The sequence below is a fragment of the Arachis ipaensis genome, chromosome B4, assembly GCF_059453495.1.
Source record: "Arachis ipaensis isolate K30076 ecotype BB chromosome B4, ASM5945349v1, whole genome shotgun sequence".
NCBI lineage: Eukaryota > Viridiplantae > Streptophyta > Magnoliopsida > Fabales > Fabaceae > Arachis > Arachis ipaensis.
The window spans coordinates 51991308-52011127 of record NC_142439.1 but is presented as its reverse complement, the minus strand read 5'-3'; the positions used below and the strand labels follow the sequence as shown (position 1 = coordinate 52011127).

The window sequence follows — 19820 nt, the reverse complement described above, 5'->3', positions numbered from 1 at the left end:
TTCTCTGATGCAACAGAACTACAAGTTTCATGGACTTCTATCAAAAGATCCTTTTCAGTTCTTAACTGAATTCTTGCAGATCTGTGATACTGTTAAGACCAATGGGGTTGACTCCGAGGTTTATAGGCTTATGCTTTTCCTGTTTGCTGTAAGAGACAGAGCTAGAATATGGTTAGACTCTCAACCTAAAGATAGCCTGAAGTCTTGGGATAAGCTGGTCACGGCTTTCTTAGCCAAGTTCTTTCCTCCTCAAAAGCTTAGCAAGCTTAGAGTGGATGTTCAAACCTTCAAACAGAAAGAAGGTGAATCCCTCTATGAAGCTTGGGAGAGATACAAGGAACTGACCAAAAAGTGTCCTTCTGACATGCTTTCAGAATGGACCATCCTGGATATATTCTATGATGGTCTGTCTAAATTATCTAAGATGTCATTAGACCATTCTGTAGGTGGATCCATTCACCTAAAGAACATGCCTATAGAAGCTCAGGAACTCATTGACATGGTTGCAAATAACCAGTTCATGTACACTTCTGAAAGGAATCCTATGAGTAATGGGATGCCTCAGAGGAAGGGAGTTCTTGAAATTGATGCTCTGAATGCCATATTGGCTCAGAACAAAATATTGACTCAGCAAGTCAATATGATTTCTCAGAGTCTGAATGGATTGCAAGATGCATCCAACAGTACTATAGAAACATCTTCTGAAGAAGAAGCTTATGATCCTGAGAACCCTGCAATAGCAGAGGTGAATTACATGGGTGAACTCTATGGAAACACCTATAATCAATCATGGAGAAATCATCCAAATTTCTCATGGAAGGATCAACAAAAGCCTCAACAAGGCTTTAATAATGGTGGAAGAAACAGGTTTAGCAATAGCAAGCCTTTTCCATCATCCACCCAGCAACAGACAGAGAATTCTCAACAGAATCCATCTAGCTTAGCAAATATAGTCTCTGATCTATTTTAGGCCACTTTAAGTTTCATGAATGAAACAAGGTCCTCCATTTGAAATTTGGAGGCACAAGTGGGCCAGCTGAGTAAAAGGGTCACTGAAACTCCTCCTAGTACTCTCCCAAGCAATACAGAAAAAAATCCAAAGAGAAAGTGCAAGGCCATTGATTTGACCATCATGGCCGAACCTACAAGGGAGGAGGAGGACGTGAATCCTAGTGAGGAAGACCTCCTGGGACGTTCAGTGACCAATTAGGAGTTTCCCTTTGAGGAACCAAAGGAATCTGAGACTCATCTAGAGACCATAGAGATTCTATTGAACCTCCTTCTGCCCTTCATGAGCTCTGATGAGTATTCTTCTTCTGAAGAGAATGAAGACATTACTGAAGAGCAAGTTACTAAGTACCTTGGTGCAATCATGAAGCTGAATGTCAAATTATTTGGTAAAGAGACTTAGGAAGATGAACCTTCCTTGCTCACCAATGAACTAAATGCATTGGATAGGCAGAAATTACCTCAAAAGAAACAGGATCCTGGTAAATTCCTAATTCCCTGTAACATAGGCACCATGACCTTTGAGAAAGCTCTGTGTGACCTGGGGTTAGGAATAAACTTAATGCCACTTTCTGTAATGGAGAAACTTGGGATCTTTGAGGTGCAAGCTGCCAGAATCTCATTAGAGATGGCAGACAACTCAAGAAAATAGGCTTATGGACAAGTAGAGGATGTGTTAGTGAAGGTTGAAAGCCTTTACATCCCTGCTGATTTCATAATCCTAGACACTGGGAAGGATAAGGATGAATCCATCATCCTTGGAAGACTCTTCCTAGCCACAGCAAAAGCTGTGATTGATGTGGACAGAGGAGAGTTGGTCCTTCAACTGAATGAGAACTACCTTGTATTTAAAACTCAAGGTTCTCCTTCTGTAACCATGGAGAGGAAGCATGAAATGCTTCTCTCACTACAGAGTCAACCAAAGCCCCCACAGTCAAACTCTAAGTTTGGTGTTGGGAGGCTACAACCAAACTCTAAGTTTGGTGTTGAACCCCCACATTCAAACTCTAAATTTGGTGTTGGAAGGTTCCAACAATGCTCTAAACATCTGTGAGGCTCCATGAGAGCTCACTGTCAAGCTATTGTCATTAAAGAAGTGCTTGTTGGGAGGCAACGCAATGTTATTTAATTATATCTATTTATTTTCTATTGTTATTTTATGTTTTTTTTAGGTTGATGATCATGTGGAGTCACAAAAACTAACGAAAAATCAAAAACAGAATGAAAAACGGCATTAAAAACAACTCACCCTGGAGGAAAAACTTACTGGCGTTTAAACGCCAGTAAGAAGCATCAAACTGGAGTTTAACGCCAGAAAGAAGCATCAAGCTGGCGTTAAACGCCAGAAACAAGCACCAGACTAGCGTTTAACGCCAGAACAGAGCATGGAAGTGGCGTTAAACGCCAGAAACAGGCTACATTTGGGCGTTTAACGCCAAAAACAAGCAGCAAGCTGGCGTTTAACGCCAGACATGCATGCTAAGGGCGTTTTACACGCCAAATTGGAGCAGGGATGTTAAGTCTTTAACCCCACTGGATCTGTGGACCCCACAAGATCCCCACTTTTTTTTCTCTCCTCTTCACACCTTTCCATAACTCTCTTCCATAAATACCTCTCACCAATCACCTCAATCACTCTTCCCCATCACCTCTTCACCACTCACATCCATCCTCTCTTCCCCAAAAAACCCCACCTACCTCCAAAATTCAAACTCTTTTCCCTCCCAAACCCAACCCTAATGGCCGAACCCTAAACCTCTCCCCACTCCTATATAAACCCCTCATCACTCCTTCATTTTCACACAACACAACCCTTTCTTCTTACCCTTAGCCGAATACACACCTCTCTCCCTCTCCTCTATTTTTCTTCTTCTTTTCCTTCCTTCTTTCTTCTTTTGCTTGGGGACGAGCAAACATTTTATGTTTGGTGTGGTAAAAGCATTGCTTTTTGTTTTTCCATAACCATTAATGGCACCTAAGGCCAGAAAAACCTCAAGAAAGAGGAAAGGGAAGGCAATTGCTTCCACCTCTGAGTCATGGGAGATGGAGAGATTCATCTCAAAGGTCCATGAAGACTACTTCTATGAAGTTGTGGCCAAGAAGAAAGTGATCCCTGAGGTTCCTTTCAAGCTCAAAAAGGGCAAATATCCAGAGATCTGACAAGAGATTAGAAGAAGAGGATGGGAAGTTCTCTCTAATCCTATTCAACAAGTCGGGATCTTAATGGTTCAAGAGTTCTATGCAAACGTATGGATCACTAGGAACCATAATCAAAGTGTGAACCCGAATCCAAAGCATTGGCTTACCATGGTTCGGGAGAAATACTTAGATTTTAGTCCGAAAAATGTAAGGCTGGCGTTCAACTTGCCAATGATGGAAGAAAACGCACGCCCCTACACTAGAAGGGTCAACTTTGACAAACAGGCAAGCCGGTTCAATTGAGAAGACTGGACCTTAAGCCTGTAGCTAGAGGATGGTTGGAGTTTATTCAACGCTCAATCATTCCTACTAGCAACCGGTCTGAAGTTACTATAGACTGGGCCATCATGATCCATAGTATCATGATTGGGGAGGAAGTGGAAGTTCATGAGATTATACCTCAAGAACTCTATAAGGTGGCTGAAAGGTCTTCCACTTTGGCAAGGTTAGCCTTTCCTCACCTTATTTGTCACCTCTGCAATTCGGCTGGAATTGACATAGAGGGAGACATCCTCATTGAAGAGGACAAGCCCATCACTAAGAAGAGGATGGAGCAAACAAGAGAGCATGGACCTCAACAAGATCATGAGGAAATTCCTCACCATGAAATCCCTGAGATGCCTCAGGGAATGCACTTTCCTCCACAGAACTATTGGGAGCAAATCAACACGTCCCTAGGAGAATTAAGCTCCAACATGGGACAACTAAGGATGGAGCACCAAGAGCACTCCATCATCCTCCATGAGATTAGAGAAGATCAAAGAGCTATGAGGGAGGAGCAACAAAGGCAAGGAAGAGACATAGAGGCGCTCAAGAGCACCATTGGTTCTTCAAGAAGAGGAAGATGCCACCCTCACTAAGGTGGACCCGTTCCTTAGTCTCCTTGTTCCTATTTTCCTGTTTTTCGGTTTTTGAGCCTTATGTTTTATTTATGTTTGTGTCTTTACTAGATGATCATTAGTGTTTAAGTGTCTATGTCTTAAAGCTATGAATGTCCTATGAATCCATCACCTCTCTTAAATAAAAACTGTTTTAATTACAAAAGAACAAGAAGTACATGGTTTCGAATTCATCCTTGAAATTAGTTTAATTATTTTGATGTGGTGACAATACTTTTTGTTTTCTGAATGAATGCTTGAACAGTGCATATGTCTTTTGATATTGTTGTTTATGAATGTTAAATATGTTGGCTCTTGAAAGAATGATGAAAAAGGAGAAATGTTATTGATAATCTGAAAAATCATAAAAATTGATTCTTGAAGCAAGAAAAAGCAGTGAGTACAAAAGCTTGCAGAAAAAAAATAAAAGAGAAAAAAATAGCGAAAAAAAAGAAAGAAAAAGAAAAAGCAAGCAGAAAAAGCCAAAAGCTCTTAAAACCAAAAGGCAGGAGCAAAATGCCAATAGCCCTTAAAAACAAAAGGCAAGGGTAATAAAAAGGATCCAAGGCTTTGAGCATCAATGGATAGGAGGGCCTAAAGGAATGAAATCCTGGCCTAAGCGGCTAAATCAAGCTGTCCCTAACCATGTGCTTGTGGCGTGAAGGTGTCAAGTGAAAACTTGAGACTGAGCAGTTAAAGTTGAGGTCCAAAGCAAAAAAAGAGTGTGCTTAAGAACCCTGGACACCTCTAATTGGGGACTTTAGCAAATCTGAGTCACAATTTGAAAAGGTTCACCCAGTTATGTGTCTGTGGCATTTATGTATCCGGTGGTAATACTGGAAAACAAAGTGCTTAGGGCCACAGCCAAGACTCATAAAGTAGCTGTGTTCAAGAATCAACATACTGAACTAGGAGAATCAATAACACTATCTAAATTCTAAGTTCCTATAGATGCCAATCATTCTGAAATTCAATGGATAAAGTGAGATGCCAAAACTATTCAAGAGGCAAAAAGCTACTAGTCCCGCTCATCTGATTGGAGCGAAGTTTCATTGATATTTTAGAATTTATAGTATATTCTCTTCTTTTATCCTATTTGATTTTCAGTTGTTTGGGGACAAGCAACAATTTAAGTTTGGTGTTGTGATGAGCAGATAATTTATAGCTTTTTAGCATTATTTTTACATTGTTTTTAGTATGATTTGATTAGTTTTTAGTATATTTTTATTAGTTTTTAAATAAAAATCACATTTCTGGACTTTACTATGAGTTTGTGTGTTTTTTTGTGATTTCAGGTATTTTCTGGCTGAAATTGAGGGACTTGAGCAAAAATCAGATTCAGAGGTTGAAGAAGGACTGCAGATGCTATTGGATTCTAACCTCCCTGCACTCAAAGTAGATTTTCTGGAGCTACAGGAGTTCGAATGGCGCGCTCTCAATTGCGTTGGAAAGTAGACATCCAGGGCTTTCCAGCAATATATAATAGTCTATACTTTGCCCGAGTTTAGACGACACAAACTGGCGTTCAACGCCAGCTCTCTGCCCTATTCTGGAGTTAAACGCCAGAAACAGGTTGCAAAGCAGTGTTAAACGCCAGAAACAGGTTACAAACTGGCGTTTAACTCCAAGGAAGACCTCTACACGTGAAAGCTTCAATGCTCAGCCCAAGCACACACCACGTGGGCCCCAAAAGTAGATTTCTGCATCATTTACTCATTTCTGTAAACCCTAGTAACTAATTTAGTATAAACAGGACTTTTTACTATTGTATTTACGGCTGATCTTTGATTGGTTTTATGCTATCTTAGACCTTTATGGGGGCTGGCCATTCACCATGCCTGGACCTTCATCACTTATGCATTTTCAATGGTAGAGTTTCTACACACCATAGATTAAGGTGTGGAGCTTTGCTGTTCCTCATGAATTAATGCAAAGTACTATTATTTTTCTATTCAATTCAAGCTTATTTCTTATCTAAGATATACACTTTGTAACGACCCAACTCCCAGTATGCCATGGTCATACAAGAAGCTAAATGTTACCAACTTGTTCTTCCTAATTATTAACTATTACTTAATATATGAGCCTGTTCCTTGTTAGAACGTTGCCAATTTTACGAGTATTTTTTTTTTGTTGCGGATGTTCAGGTAAAATAAACAAGCATACATTGAGAGTAATAGAAAAGCAGCATAAAGAAACATAGAAATACAGCTGATATTATACATCATATATACTATAACAAAACATATAGTGTTCACAAAAGATTATGTCAGTTTACATCCTTGTCATCCTACGTAGCTAATATATACACGACACTCCCAGGGCCTGGCCTATAGAAAAAGCCGCTAAACTGGCGCCCAGGCTAGCCTAACCACTATATAGCTCCTAGCTCTCGGGTGAACTAACACAAGTGAGAGACTAACTATCAGATAATGTCAGTCTAGAGTGTCATCAAAAGAATTCCCCTACGGCTGTCAAGCTATATCTACACGTGGCCGTTTAGAGAATCGTCGTGAGGCTTGTCCATCTCCTCATCCTGCTCTATCTCTATCTCAGGATCCTCCTCTTCCTCATCATCCGCAGCTACAACTATACTCTCAGATCCACCAGAAACACTGCTGTCACTATGTACAAACCATTCACAAGCACAGGTCCGTTCGCGTTTATAGGAGCCACTCCACCGTCCGGTAGTGCCGGCTCATCAGGCTGTGGAAAGTCGGGGATCGGCTCAGGGGGAAAATCCCACTCTGGTGGTATCACAGGTACGTAGTCACCAGCTAACTCAGGCTCATCAGGAATGATAGGCTCAGGTACCGCCTCATTCAAAGGTTGAGCTGGTATAGGGGGATCGGGACCATCAGGAAAAGGATGTACAGGTGCGTCAGGATGTAACCAGGATAAGGGAAAGTCGTAAGGAGCATCGGGGTCAAAATGTGGGCTAGACAAAAGATGTTGAAAGGCTCGATTAGGTAACGCATATCGTCTAATACGAGGCTCCAATCCCATGATGAAGTAACTGTGATGTACCGGATCCTCGTAGACGTAAGGGTCCTCGAACTCATAGAAGATCACGCCCGTCTCCATCTGAGGGGGAGGAAGGGAGAGAAGGGGTAAGAACTGCGGAGACCTTAGTAGGGTCGGGGTTATTAGTTACATTCATTTATTTGATCTCGATTAGTAGATGGGTAATAGAATACAGTAAAGTAGTGAACAAAAGTTAAAAATAGATAGAAAAACAAAGAATAGAACACAAGCAGGAGAATACAAGAAGATAAAGCACAGACATAGCACTCAAGCAAACAAACATAAAGAAATAGATCACACACAAGTAGGAATGCAACAGAGAATAATGCGCAGACAAGAATGATGCATGTCTAGTTCTAGTGCAGGTAATGAGCTCATTTGTCGGTTTCTACCCGCTCCTGATGTAACCCAGCATTACCAGCCGGATATGGCTTTCCTATTGGCAATACTCCTGTGTACAGGAAATAACCCCTCTGCCACCACAGGGTCCACTACACGTAGGAAATAACACATCTGCCACTGCAGGGATGTATGCCGAAACACCTTCTGTATACAGGAAATAACCCCTTTGCCACTACAGAAATGGAATAGGTGGTCACGGTAATCTGTAGCAGGAAATAACCCCTCTCCCTTACAGAAATAAAATATGGATCTGTATCACAGGAAAGCGTTTCTCAGTGGTCGCACCATTATCTATCTGACTGCCACAATGCAGCAGATGAACATATAGATATCTCTGAGGTTGCCTTAATGCAACAAATGACCTCTCAATAGGTCCTCTGCTCTTTATCATATTACTCTTTTCGCTTTGTCTCTTTATTCTGCTCTGTTTGTTCTTTTCTCTGTGCTTCCTTACTGATGAGCGGATAATTTATACGCTTTTTGGCATTGTTTTTAGGTAGTTTTTAATATGTTTTAGTCACTTTTTATTATATTTTTATTAGTTTTTAAATAAAAATCACATTTCTAGACTTTACTATGAGTTTGTGTATTTTTCTGTGATTTCAGGAATTTTCTGGCTGAAATTGAGGGAGCTGAGCAAAAATCTGATTCAAGCTGAAAAAGGACTGCAGATGCTGTTGGATTCTGACCTCCCTGCACTCGAAATAGATTTTCTGGAGCTACAGAAGTCCAAATGGCGAGTTCTTAATTTCGTTGGAAAGTAGACATCCAGGGCTTTCCAGCAATATATAATAGTCTATACTTTGCTCAAGGATAAATGACATAAACTGGCGTTCAACGCCAGTTCCATGTTGCATTCTGGCGTTAAACGCCAAAAATAGGTTACAAGTTGGAGTTAAACACCAGAAACAGGTTACAACCTGGCGTTTAACTCTGGAAACAGCCTAGGCATGTGTAAAGCTCATGTCTCAGCCCCAGCACACACCAAGTGGGCCCCAGAAGTGGATTTCTGCACTATCTATCTTAGTTTACTCATTTTCTGTAAACCTAGGTTACTAGTTTAGTATTTAAACAACTTTTAGAGATTTATTTTATACCTCATGATATTTTAGATCTGAACTTTGTACTCTTTGACGGCATGAGTCTCTAAACTCCATTGTTGGGGGTGAGGAGCTCTGCTGTGTCTCGATGAATTAATGCAATTATTTCTGTTTTCCATTCAAACACGCTTGTTTCGATCTAAGATGTTCATTCGCACTTCAATATGATGAATGTGATGATCCGTGACACTCAACACCATTCTCAATCTATGAGCACGTGCCTGACAACCACTCCCGTTCTACCTTCGATTGAATGAATATCTCTTGGATTCCTTAATCAGAATCTTCGTGGTATAAGGTAGAATCCATTGGCAACATTCTTGAGAATCCGGAAAGTCTAAACCTTGTTTGTGGTATTTCGAGTAGGATTCAGGGATTGAATGACTGTGACGAGCTTTAAACTCACAAAGGTTGGGCGTAGTGACAGACGCAAAAGGATCAATAGATCCTATTCCAACAGGAGTGAGAACCGACAGATGATTAGCCATGCGGTGACAGCGCACCTGGACCCTTTTCACTGAAAGGACGGATGGTAGCCATTGACAACGGTGATCCACCAACACACAGCTTGCCATAGGAGGAACCTGGCGTGTGTAAAGAAGAAGACAGCGGGAAAGCAGAGATTCAGAAGACAAAGCATCTCCAAAAGTCCAACATATTCTCCATTACTGCATAACAAGTATTTATTTCATGCTCTCTTATTTTTCGCAATTCAAACTGATAATCATAATTGATTTCCTGACTAAGATTTACAAGATAACCATAGATTACTTCAAGCCAACAATCTCCATGGGATCGACCCTTACTCACGTAAGGTATTACTTGGACGACCCAGTGCAGTTGCTGGTTAGTTGTGCGGAGTTGTGAAAAGTGTGAATCACAATTTCGTGCACCAAGTTTTTGGCGCCGTTGTTGGGGATTGTTCGAGTTTGAACAACTGACAGTTCATTCTGTTGCTTAGATTAGGAAGATTTTGTCTTTTGGGTCAGAGTCTTTTACTTTCTTTTCAAAAATCTTTCAAAATTTTTTTTATTTTTCTTTATTAATCTGTGTTTTGTCTTTGAGTCTTTTATTATTGTTCTTGTTAAAATTTTAGAATCCTTATTTTTTTTTCGAAATTTTATTTTTTTTACTAATAATTGAGTTTTTCTGTTTGAGTTTAGTTTTATGCCTTAAGTTTGGTGTCAATTGCATGTTTTTTTTATCTTCATTTAAAATTTTCGAATTAGTGTTCATTGTTCCTTCTTGATCTTCAAGTTGTTCTTGTTTATTTTCCTTGTTTGATCTTTAGTTTTTCTTGTTCTGTGTCTTTTCTTGTTTTTCTTGTGCTTTTTCAAGATGTCAGTTTCCAAAGAAAATTTTATTTATTAAATACAATATTAAAACACTTTAACTTTATAACTCAATTGGCTAGAGCGTTGTGTTTATGTTCTTGGTAATTGGGAATCTTCCTTTTAAAACTTTTCCAAAAATAATTTTTCTTTGAGCAAATCTTGTGTCAAGTTTTAAGTTTGGTGTTTTCTTGTTAGCTTTTCTTTAGTTTTCGAAAATTTTATTGTGATTTTCTAAAAATTTTAAGTTTGGTGTTCTTTCTTCATGTTCTTATTGTTCTTGTGAGTCTTCAAGGTGTTCTTGAGTTTTCCTTGTGTCTTGATCTTAAAATTTTTAAGTTTGGTGTTCCTTGGTGTTTTCCCTCCAAAATTTTCGAAAACAAAGAGCATTAGATCTAAAAATTTAAAATCTTGTGCTATTTCATTGTTTTTCTCTTTCCTCATTAAGATTCAAAAATAAAAAAAATATCTTTTCCTCATTCCACTCATAATTTTCGAAAATTTTGCATTATTTTAGTCATCAATTTTAAAAAAAAAATCAAATCTTTTTAAATTGTTTTTCAATCATATCTTCTCAATCAATTTTTTTCAAAACTTCCTAACCACTTTCTCTTCCTTCATTTTTTTTGAAAATATCATTCAAAAATTCAAATTTATATTTTAAAATTTTTATTTTTTTATTCTTAATTTTTGAAATTTGTATTTAATTTCTAGTTATTTTATTTCATTTTTCTTTATTCGTTCTCTTTTTATAAAATAAAAATAAAAATTTATTTTAATTGCAATTCACATCAATTCCCTTCTCTCCATCATGGACCTAAGTGGAAACGAACAGTCCAGAAGGACTCTGGGATCATATGCTAACCCCACTACTGCTTCATTTGGGAGCAGTATCTGTATACCCTCCATTGGAGTCAGTAGCTTTGAGTTGAATCCTCAGCTCATTATCATGGTGCAGCAAAGTTGCTAGTATTTCGGTCTTCCACAGGAAGAACCTACAAAGTTTCTGGCACAATTTCTACAAATTGCTGACACAATACATGATAAGGAAGTAGATCAGGATATCTACAGATTATTACTGTTTCCATTTGCTGTAAAGGACCAAGCTAAGAGGTGGTTAAATAACCAACCTAAGGCTAGCATAAGGACATGGAAACAGCTGTCAGAAAAATTCCTGAATCAATACTTCCCTCCAAAGCAGATGACACAGCTAAGACTGGACATCCAAGGCTTTAAACAAGGAGATAATGAATCTCTTTATGATGCAAGGGAAAGATATAGAGAGATGCTAAGAAAATGCCCCTATGAAATGTTTTTAGAATGGGTGCAGTTAGACATCTTCTATTATGGGCTTACAGAGAGAGCTCAAATTTCTCTAGATCACTCAGCTGGTGGATCTATACACATGAGAAAGACAATTGAAGGGGCTCAAGAGCTTATTGATACAGTTGCCAGAAATCAGCATCTGTACCTAAATAGTGAATCTTCCATGAAAGAAGAGGCTAAAACAGTAACTGCTGAACTCAGTCCTGCAGAACAAATTACTGAATTCAATCAGCAATTAGACTTTCTAACAAAACAGCTGGCCGAATTCAAGGAGATACTACAAGACACAAGAATGGCTAATATAAATATGGAGGTACAGTTGAAGCAAATAGAACAACAGTTATCAAAACAAATAATAGAAGAGTGCCAAGCAGTTCAATTAAGAAGTGGGAAAACATTAAATACCTCACTTCAAGGTAGCAGAAAGCCAAGAAATGAACAAACTGCTATTCAAAATCCCTCTGAGGACAGTAAAAGCCCAGAGAGGAATAACTCTGGCGTTCAAACGCCAAAAACAAGCAAGGAGTTGGCGTCAAACGCCTAATGGAAGCTCAGTTCTGGCGTTCAAACGCCAGGAACAAGTAAGGAGTTGGCGTACAACGCCACTCCAGCTTCTAACCCTGGCATTCAAATGCCAGTGAGGGATCAGACACACACAAGTGCTGATAACAACCTGATGCCAGGGCATCTTGGCTAGTTTTACTAGCCATTTTTTGTATGCTTTAGGTTGGTTTCATGCATTTTCTTAGGGAATAAGCAAGTATTTGGTTAAAAATGCATTCATACTATGATTCAAGCAAACATTGTGAATTTTGAATGATTTTATGAGAATTACGCATGAATTGAATGATAAAATGGATGATTCATAATCTCATGATTAAGAGCAAGACTTTGATGCACTTTGTTTGATTTATTTCAGGTAACAAGATACAGAGAAGAGCCACGTTAGTGGCTACGTTAGTACCACTAATGTGGCCATTAAAGTGAAGGGAAGGAAAGCTTGGAAAGTTAGTGAGAACGTTAACGCCACTAACGTTAGCAAAAGGCAAGAAGACCCACATTAGCGACCCTGTTAGCTTCACTAACGTGGGCACTAACGTGGAAGAAAAGAGAAGCCCCAACGTTAGTGAGAAAGTTAATGCATTAACTTTGAAGAAGGAGCAGCTGATGACAAGTCATCTTAGCCTAGTTTCACTAGCCTTTTTCTTTTGTTTTCAATTGAATTATGCACTTTCTTGAGCCATAAGCAAGCCAATTGGGTAAATTTTCATGCTTCCTTTGATTTAATCAACCATAGATGAATTAATGCAATTTCATGAGGTTTTATGCTATAATTGTCACATATTATGAAAGTATGAATATCTCATGATTTTGAGCATAGCTTTGATGTGTTTGATTGATTAATGATAGGTGAAGAAAGCTTGGAGAAAGGTTGAAGCAAGAAGGAATGGCTAGGAGGAAGAGAGGACAAAAAGTTTGAGCAAAAGTTTGCCTCAAACTTTAGCTTAAACTTTTGGAATAAGTGAAAACGAACCAGGGAGCAAAAAGCTTGACCAAAAGTTTGCCTCAAACTTTTGTGCAAACTTTTGGGCAAAAAGCTTGAGCAAAAGTTTGCCTCAAACTTTTTGGCAAACTTTTGGCATCACAAATCAGGCGCCATGAGTGTGCAAGGGGGGCCAACGTTTGAGCAAAAGTTTGACCCCAAACTTTAGCTCAAACGTTGGTAGCAGCAAAATGGGGTGGCTGATATGAAAAGTTTGAGTAAAAGTTTGCCTCAAACTTTTACTCAAACTTTTACTCAAGCTTTCATGATTCCAAACCCGGTTCACTTCGGTTCTTCTCCAAACTCCAAGAGCAATCAACCAAGGCCTCTATCAACCCAATTCCATCAAGAGCAAAGGCCCAATTGAAGGCTTGAAGACCATTTGAAGAAAGTGTATAAATAGCATAGGATTTAAGTTTTTAGGGGGCTTTCTTTTCGGTTTTGATTAGTACACTTAGTAGAGAGCTCACTTGACATTTCTTAGCATTGTTGTTTTAATTCAAGAGAATTTGGAAGGAGAATTGATCTCTCTTCTTCCTTGTTCTTACCCAGCACTCTTTACTTTCCTTGTCTTGGATCTTGGGGTGGAGAATTGAAAGAAATCTGTTTCAATCTCATCCTGAGATCTCTCTGTTTCATTTTACTGCATAATTAAATTTCCATTTTGGTTAATTGCTTCTGTCTTCTACTTTCTCTGCAATTTACAATTTACAATTCCTTTGCAATTGTTCTTGTTGGATCTAGGAAGGCATTGAGATCTAGACTTGGTTATCTAGTCTCTTGAGTCCTGAGATCTAAATTCTCATTTTACTTTCTCTGTTTAACGCTTTTCATGCTCATTTACAATTCTGTTTTTAGATCCGGTTCAATCCAAGTTATCTTCTATTCCTCTGCTTGTTGAATTTTATTTTCCCTTGTTTAATTTCTGCAAATCCAATTCCCAATTCCCTTTACAATTCAAGCCATTTACATTTCTTGCACTTTAAGATTCTGAAATTTACATTTCTTGCGTTCTAAGTTTCTGCCATTTAATTTCTTGTTCTTTGAGATTCAGCACTTTAAATTTCAGTTCTCTTTAATTTCATGCAATTTACCCATTCCCTTTACTTCCTATGCAATTTAATTTCTGCAAATCACAATTCACTCAACCAAATCTTGATTCGCTTGACTAAATCAACCACTAAACTAAAATTGCTCAATCCTTCAATCCCTGTGGGATCGACCTCACTCCCGTGAGTTATTATTACTTGATGCGACCCGGTGCACTTGCCGGTGAGTTTTGTGTCGGATCGTTTTCCGCACATCAGCAGCGTTATTGGAAAAAGTGAGTGCCAATAATGCTAGCGAAGTAAAAGAAGACCCACGTTAGCTTCCACGTTAGTTACATTAACGTGGGAACTAACGTGCAAGGGAAGGGAAACGCCAACGTTAGTAGAAAAAGTGAGTGCCACTAACGTTTGTGAAGCAAAGGAAGACCCACGTTAATGGTCACGTTAATTACACTAACGTGGACATTAACGTGGGCAAAATCTCACCCGGCAGCCTGACCATGCCTTCTTCAAACAAGAATAACTTGAGCCAAAAAGCTTCAAATGCGGTGATTCCAGTGGGATTGGAAAGTAGGATTCCAGAGTTTTCCAAGCATATATGGCACTACATGGTGGACACTAAATTTAAGGGAGAAAACCTGCCCTAAAAGTGCAAAGATGAACATGGTATGAACCTGTAGTAAGGCCAGCTGACCTCTTCACCTTCCAAGAAGTGTAACTCGAGTTGTAGAGCTCCAAATGATGCGCTTCCAAAGGCATTGGAAATTAGACATCTAGGGCTTTCCAACAATATATAATAGTATGGGGTGGACATTAATTTTGAACTTCAGAACTTGGTAATATTCATCCCTTGATCGCTAACGTTATTGTGACTCACGTTTTTCAATAACGTCAGCGACTATGCCAGCGACCTTGTCCACTTCAAAAGAGCATAACTTGAGTTACAGAGGTCCAATTGAGGTGATTCTAGTTGCGTTAGAAAGCTGACATTCAGAGCTTTCCAATGATATATAATACTCTATAATGGGCCTGAATTTGGAGCACAAACCAGAGGCATCTTATAAGCCCCAAAAACACCAATTGAGTAGCAAGTGTGACGTTAGCCACACTAACTTCAGCACTAACGCCACACTTGTAGCGTTAGTGTGGCTAACGTTAGCACTGACATTAGCACCTGGACCTCAACTTGATTCACTTACAAGGACCACCCAACCTCAAGGAAGCAAGCCCACAAGTGTTAACCAATCAAGGCCACAAGAAGCATCTAGAATAGAAATTTTCATTTAATTGTAATTTGCTTTTAATTTCATTTCATTTTGTAATTTAGGAAAGCCTATATAAAGGCCTTAGTTTTTACATTCAAGACATTCTGGAAGGGGGATTGAAGAGGGGTCTTCGCACTCCCTCCCCTCACACACTTTTCCTTCTCTTTCTTTTCTTTGTACATTTCATTTATGAATTTTGAAGTTTTAATTTTAGTTTTAATCTTCATCTTTACTTTTCTGCACATTCTTTCTTTTCTATTTTGGTAGAGCAATGATCAACTAACTCTTTTCATTGGGTTAGAGAGCTCTATTGTGATTCAATGGATCAATTATAGTTCTTATTCTTCTTCTTCTTTCTTTTCTCTTGATTTTACTAGAGAGCTTTCGATCTTCATCCAATTGGGTAATTGTCTCGGAAGAGAAATTGCTCATACTTGGATTTTCTCTGAACTTTCGAAGAGGAATGAGGAAATCATGCTAGAAATGCTCTCTCACATTGGATTAGGTTGGGGGTTGGATGGGTATTGTGACATTTAAGCCTACCAATACTTTGATCTATGAATGTGTGTGGTATAATCAGTGACCAAACTTCATCTCTTTCCATGAGCAATTAAATCAAGGAATTGGGAAATTGTTCAAGCTTAGAGAGATTGGATTGCCAAGGAATTGGGATCCAATCACTTAAGATTGCCAAGGAGATCAATGAATGCATTGATTGAGGAAGAGATGAGAATGAACTTGGTCCGGAGGATTGCAATATCTCTTGATCCCAATGTTCATTTTATTTTTAGTTCTTACATTTACTTTTCTTGCCATTTTACTTTTCTGCACTTTATTGCTTTTCTTTACTTTTATGCCATTTACATTTCCTTGTTACTTATCACTCAAATATGATTCGTCTGACTAGGATAATTAATCAACTATTGATTGCTTAATCCGTTAATCTCTGTGGGATTCGACCTCACTCTTTTATGAGTTATTACTTGACGACAATTCGGTATACTTGCCGAGGGAAATTTGTTGAGAGACATGTTTTCGTGTATCAAGTTTATGGCACCGTTGCCGGGGATTAATCATGATTAACAAAGTACCGGTTGATTGATTTACTAGATTAGACACTTTTCTTTTGTCTTTGTTTTCTTTTGTTTCTTTATTTTCTTTTGCTAACTAACTGTTTGTGATATTGCCTCACTAAGAATCCCTCATTTGTTACAATGGAGATTCCAATTTCTTTTGGTGATTATTGTCTGAGACAGAGCTTTTTGCAGGAAAGAAAGGAGCATCCATCATATTTTAGTCAATCAAATTTCATGGGAAACTCTCCACCACCACAGAATGATTCACTTTACTATGCTCATCGTGGGTAGGGGTATCAAGGACATGAAATGGGGTGCTTCCCAGGATCACAAAATGGTCCATATTTTGATGACTTTGATCACTACTCAAGCTGTGCCTGGGAAGATTAAAACCAAAGAAATTTCACTTATTCACACCCCATTCATCAAGAGCCATCACCTCTCAATTATCCAACCTCACCTCCAAGTTTTACATGCCTAAATTCTTCATCATTTGAGTATGCCTCAGCACAAAAGTCTATCCCAAATCCATACAATTCATTTTACCATCCACAAAACTCAATCCACTACCCACAAGAGTCATACCACTTTCAGAACACACAACCATAAAACAACCAATTCCATTCAGAAGCCAACCCCGACCAACCATTACAACCTACCCAACCTCCTTTAGATAGACTTGCTAGGATGGAACTCATCATTGAAGAACTCAAAAAAAGTAGAGAAGAAGAGAGACTCACTAGGATAGAACTCCTCCTTGAAGAAAAGATAAAAACAAACGAAGAGGAGAAAATAGCAAAAAGAGACCATGAAGAAAAATTGAGACAGAATGCACAACTCTATTCTGAAGAACAATTCATTGAAGAGCTGAGATTACAAAGAGAGACCACTTTACTCTCTCCAGAAATAGAGGAGTTCATTCAAAGGTCAAGAACAAGGGAGGAATTAGAAGAACAAGAAAAAGAGGCAGCCATACCAAGTAAGATTCATATGAAGAAGGAGGAGGCTGTGAGAGTATATAAGCCCAAAGTTCCAGACCCACAGAGGTTACTAGGGGTGACAAAGGAACATGCAAACTCACTCCCAAAAGACTCAATGAAACATCATGTAGAAGAAAGGGAGGAAGTCAATCAAGGGAGTTCACACTACTCCAACGAAACAATGAGTTGCACAAAGGGTGAGTTCATTGAACCACCAATTCAAGAAGCTCTTGATGAAAAGGATGCTCCAACCATCATACAATACTCAAGTACTGAAATCAAGGTGGTGAAGGCAATCAACATGAGCACTAAAAAAAGGATGGTGACCAAGAAAAGAAGGACAATATCCATGAAGAAGAAAAGGTCAACCAAAAACCATCCCACCCCTACCCCAACAAGCAAGTTTACTCAAGCTAACAACAGAAGAAGGCTTGCTGGGGAGAGGCACTTAAAATAAGGGGCATTAACTGGCTCCTCTTTCTTCTTGAGGTCATTCCTCTTAACAAACTGGAAAAAGAGGAAGAAAGTCATGAACAACATGTCAAGCTAATGACATTAAAAGAGCGCTTGTTGGGAGGCAACCCAACCCTAGGTAACATTTCCTTGCTTTGCTTAGTTTACTTTCAATAATTTGGCATATGATTGCATTCTAAGTTTGGTGTTGCCATGCAACAATTTGATTTTCAATCTTCACTGGGTACTTGCAACATTCTAAATTGAGAGTGTCACACTAAGTTTGGTGTTGCCACTTATCTTTCATGCAAAGTACCATGCCAACACCACTTATTAATGCCATCACAATGTTGCTGTTTTTAGTTCTTGTGCCTTTATTGTGATCCTTAATCTTGCTTGCTGAAACACATACATACTCACACTTTATTCTAAGACATTCATGATCCATCATAAACCCCATCACTATTGTTTTACTTGTTGCTTGAGGATAAGCAATCATTCTAAGTTTGGTGTGGGAAGGGGAAGAATAGGAGAAAAAGGACAACAACAATGAAGATGAACTACAAGGTGGTAAAGTTCCTTTTTCCTCTTACTTATTTCTGGCACTTTAAAATTGCATGATTGTCTTCTATTTTCTTTGTATGCATGCGTGATTACTCCTTGTGAATAAGCATAATTTGATATTTGATTTGTAACATGTTTCTATGATATCATGATTATCATCTTGAATTTTACTTGCACCCAATATCTTTAAGAATGCAACAAAGAAATCATTCTTTTGAAAGGAAAATGTTGAAGAATTTTATAAATCTTGGGGCAAGCAAAAGATTAAGAGGAGTGGAGGTTCTGATTGTATGATTGTGTATTGAGGTTGCATGTTTGTGAAAACTTGCATGGAACTCATAGACAAGAAATGAAATTTAGAGAAGTATTATGGAATTTCTCAAACATCTATTGATCCAAGAAGCAGCAACAAAATAAAACAAAAGAAAAAAAAAGAAAAACAAAGAACAAGCCCAAGGCTCTGAGCATCAATTACTAGGAAGAAAAAGAAAGAAACAAGAACTCAAAGAGTTATTGTCCTAGTTAAATGCTTGTGGTGGATTTGTGTCAAAGAGAGAGGCTTGAGCAAGTATATCCTAAGGGGTGCTTCAACACCTAATACCTTAGACCAACTGGTTTGGGAGTATTGATTGAATGTTTATCTTAAAGAGCCGCTTTGAGACATGATACCTAGAGTCGAGGCCAAAATACAAAAAGAAAAGAAAAATGCTAGAAAATAAGTGCTGCCTTAAAGGTGACAGTCTATAAAGAGGATTCCATAATATCATTTGAATGAAAGTCCTAAGATCTAAGACTTCCAAAATGTAAGGACTAATGAGCACTGGAATCCTTGCATAAGCATACAAATTAGAGTTAACCCCACTGTCACTTATTCACTTCACCCACTAAGGCATCATAAGCAATTCTTCAATACATTCCAATTAAGAGAATTCTTTGTGCATAGTTCTTTTCTTGCTTGGGGACAAGCAAGATTTAAGTTTGGTGTTGTGATGCCAGGGCATCCTAGCTAATTTTACTAGCCATTTTTTGTATGCTTTAGGTTGGTTTCATGTATTTTCTTAGGAAATAAGCAAGTATTTGGTTAAAAATGCATTCATACTATGATTCAAGCAAACATTGTGAATTTTGAATGATTTCATGAGAATTACGCATGAATTGAATGATAAAATGGATGATTCATAATCTCATGATTAAGAGCAAGACTTTGATGCACTTTGTTTGATTGATTTCAAGTAATAAGACACAGAGAAGAGCCACATTAGTGGCTACGTTAGTACCACTAACGTGGCCATTAAAGTGAAAGGAAGGAAAGCTTAGAAAGTTAGTGAGAACGTTAACGCCACTAACGTTAGCAAAAGGCAAGAAGACCCACGTTAGCGACCCCGTTAGCTCCACTAACGTGGGCACTAATGTGGAAGAAAAGAGAAGCCCCAACGTTAGTGAGAAAGTTAATGGCATTAACTTTGAAGAAGGAGTAGCGTTATTGGCAAAAGTGAGTGCCAATAACGCTAACGAAGCAAAAGAAGACCCACGTTAGCTTCCACGATAGTTACATTAACGTGGGAACTAACATGGAAGGGAAGGGAAACGCCAACGTTAGTGAAAAAAGTGAGTGCCACTAA

The 19820-nt window shown here is 38.6% G+C and overlaps 1 non-coding gene across 1 annotated transcript; it reads right to left on the bottom strand.

The window, feature by feature from the left end:
* Nucleotides 1–262: 262 nt before the first annotated feature.
* Nucleotides 263–370, bottom strand: LOC148567557 (small nucleolar RNA R71). Its single transcript, XR_015881801.1, has one exon. It is a non-coding gene; the product is annotated as a small nucleolar RNA R71 (small nucleolar RNA).
* Nucleotides 371–19820: the final 19450 nt, after the last annotated feature.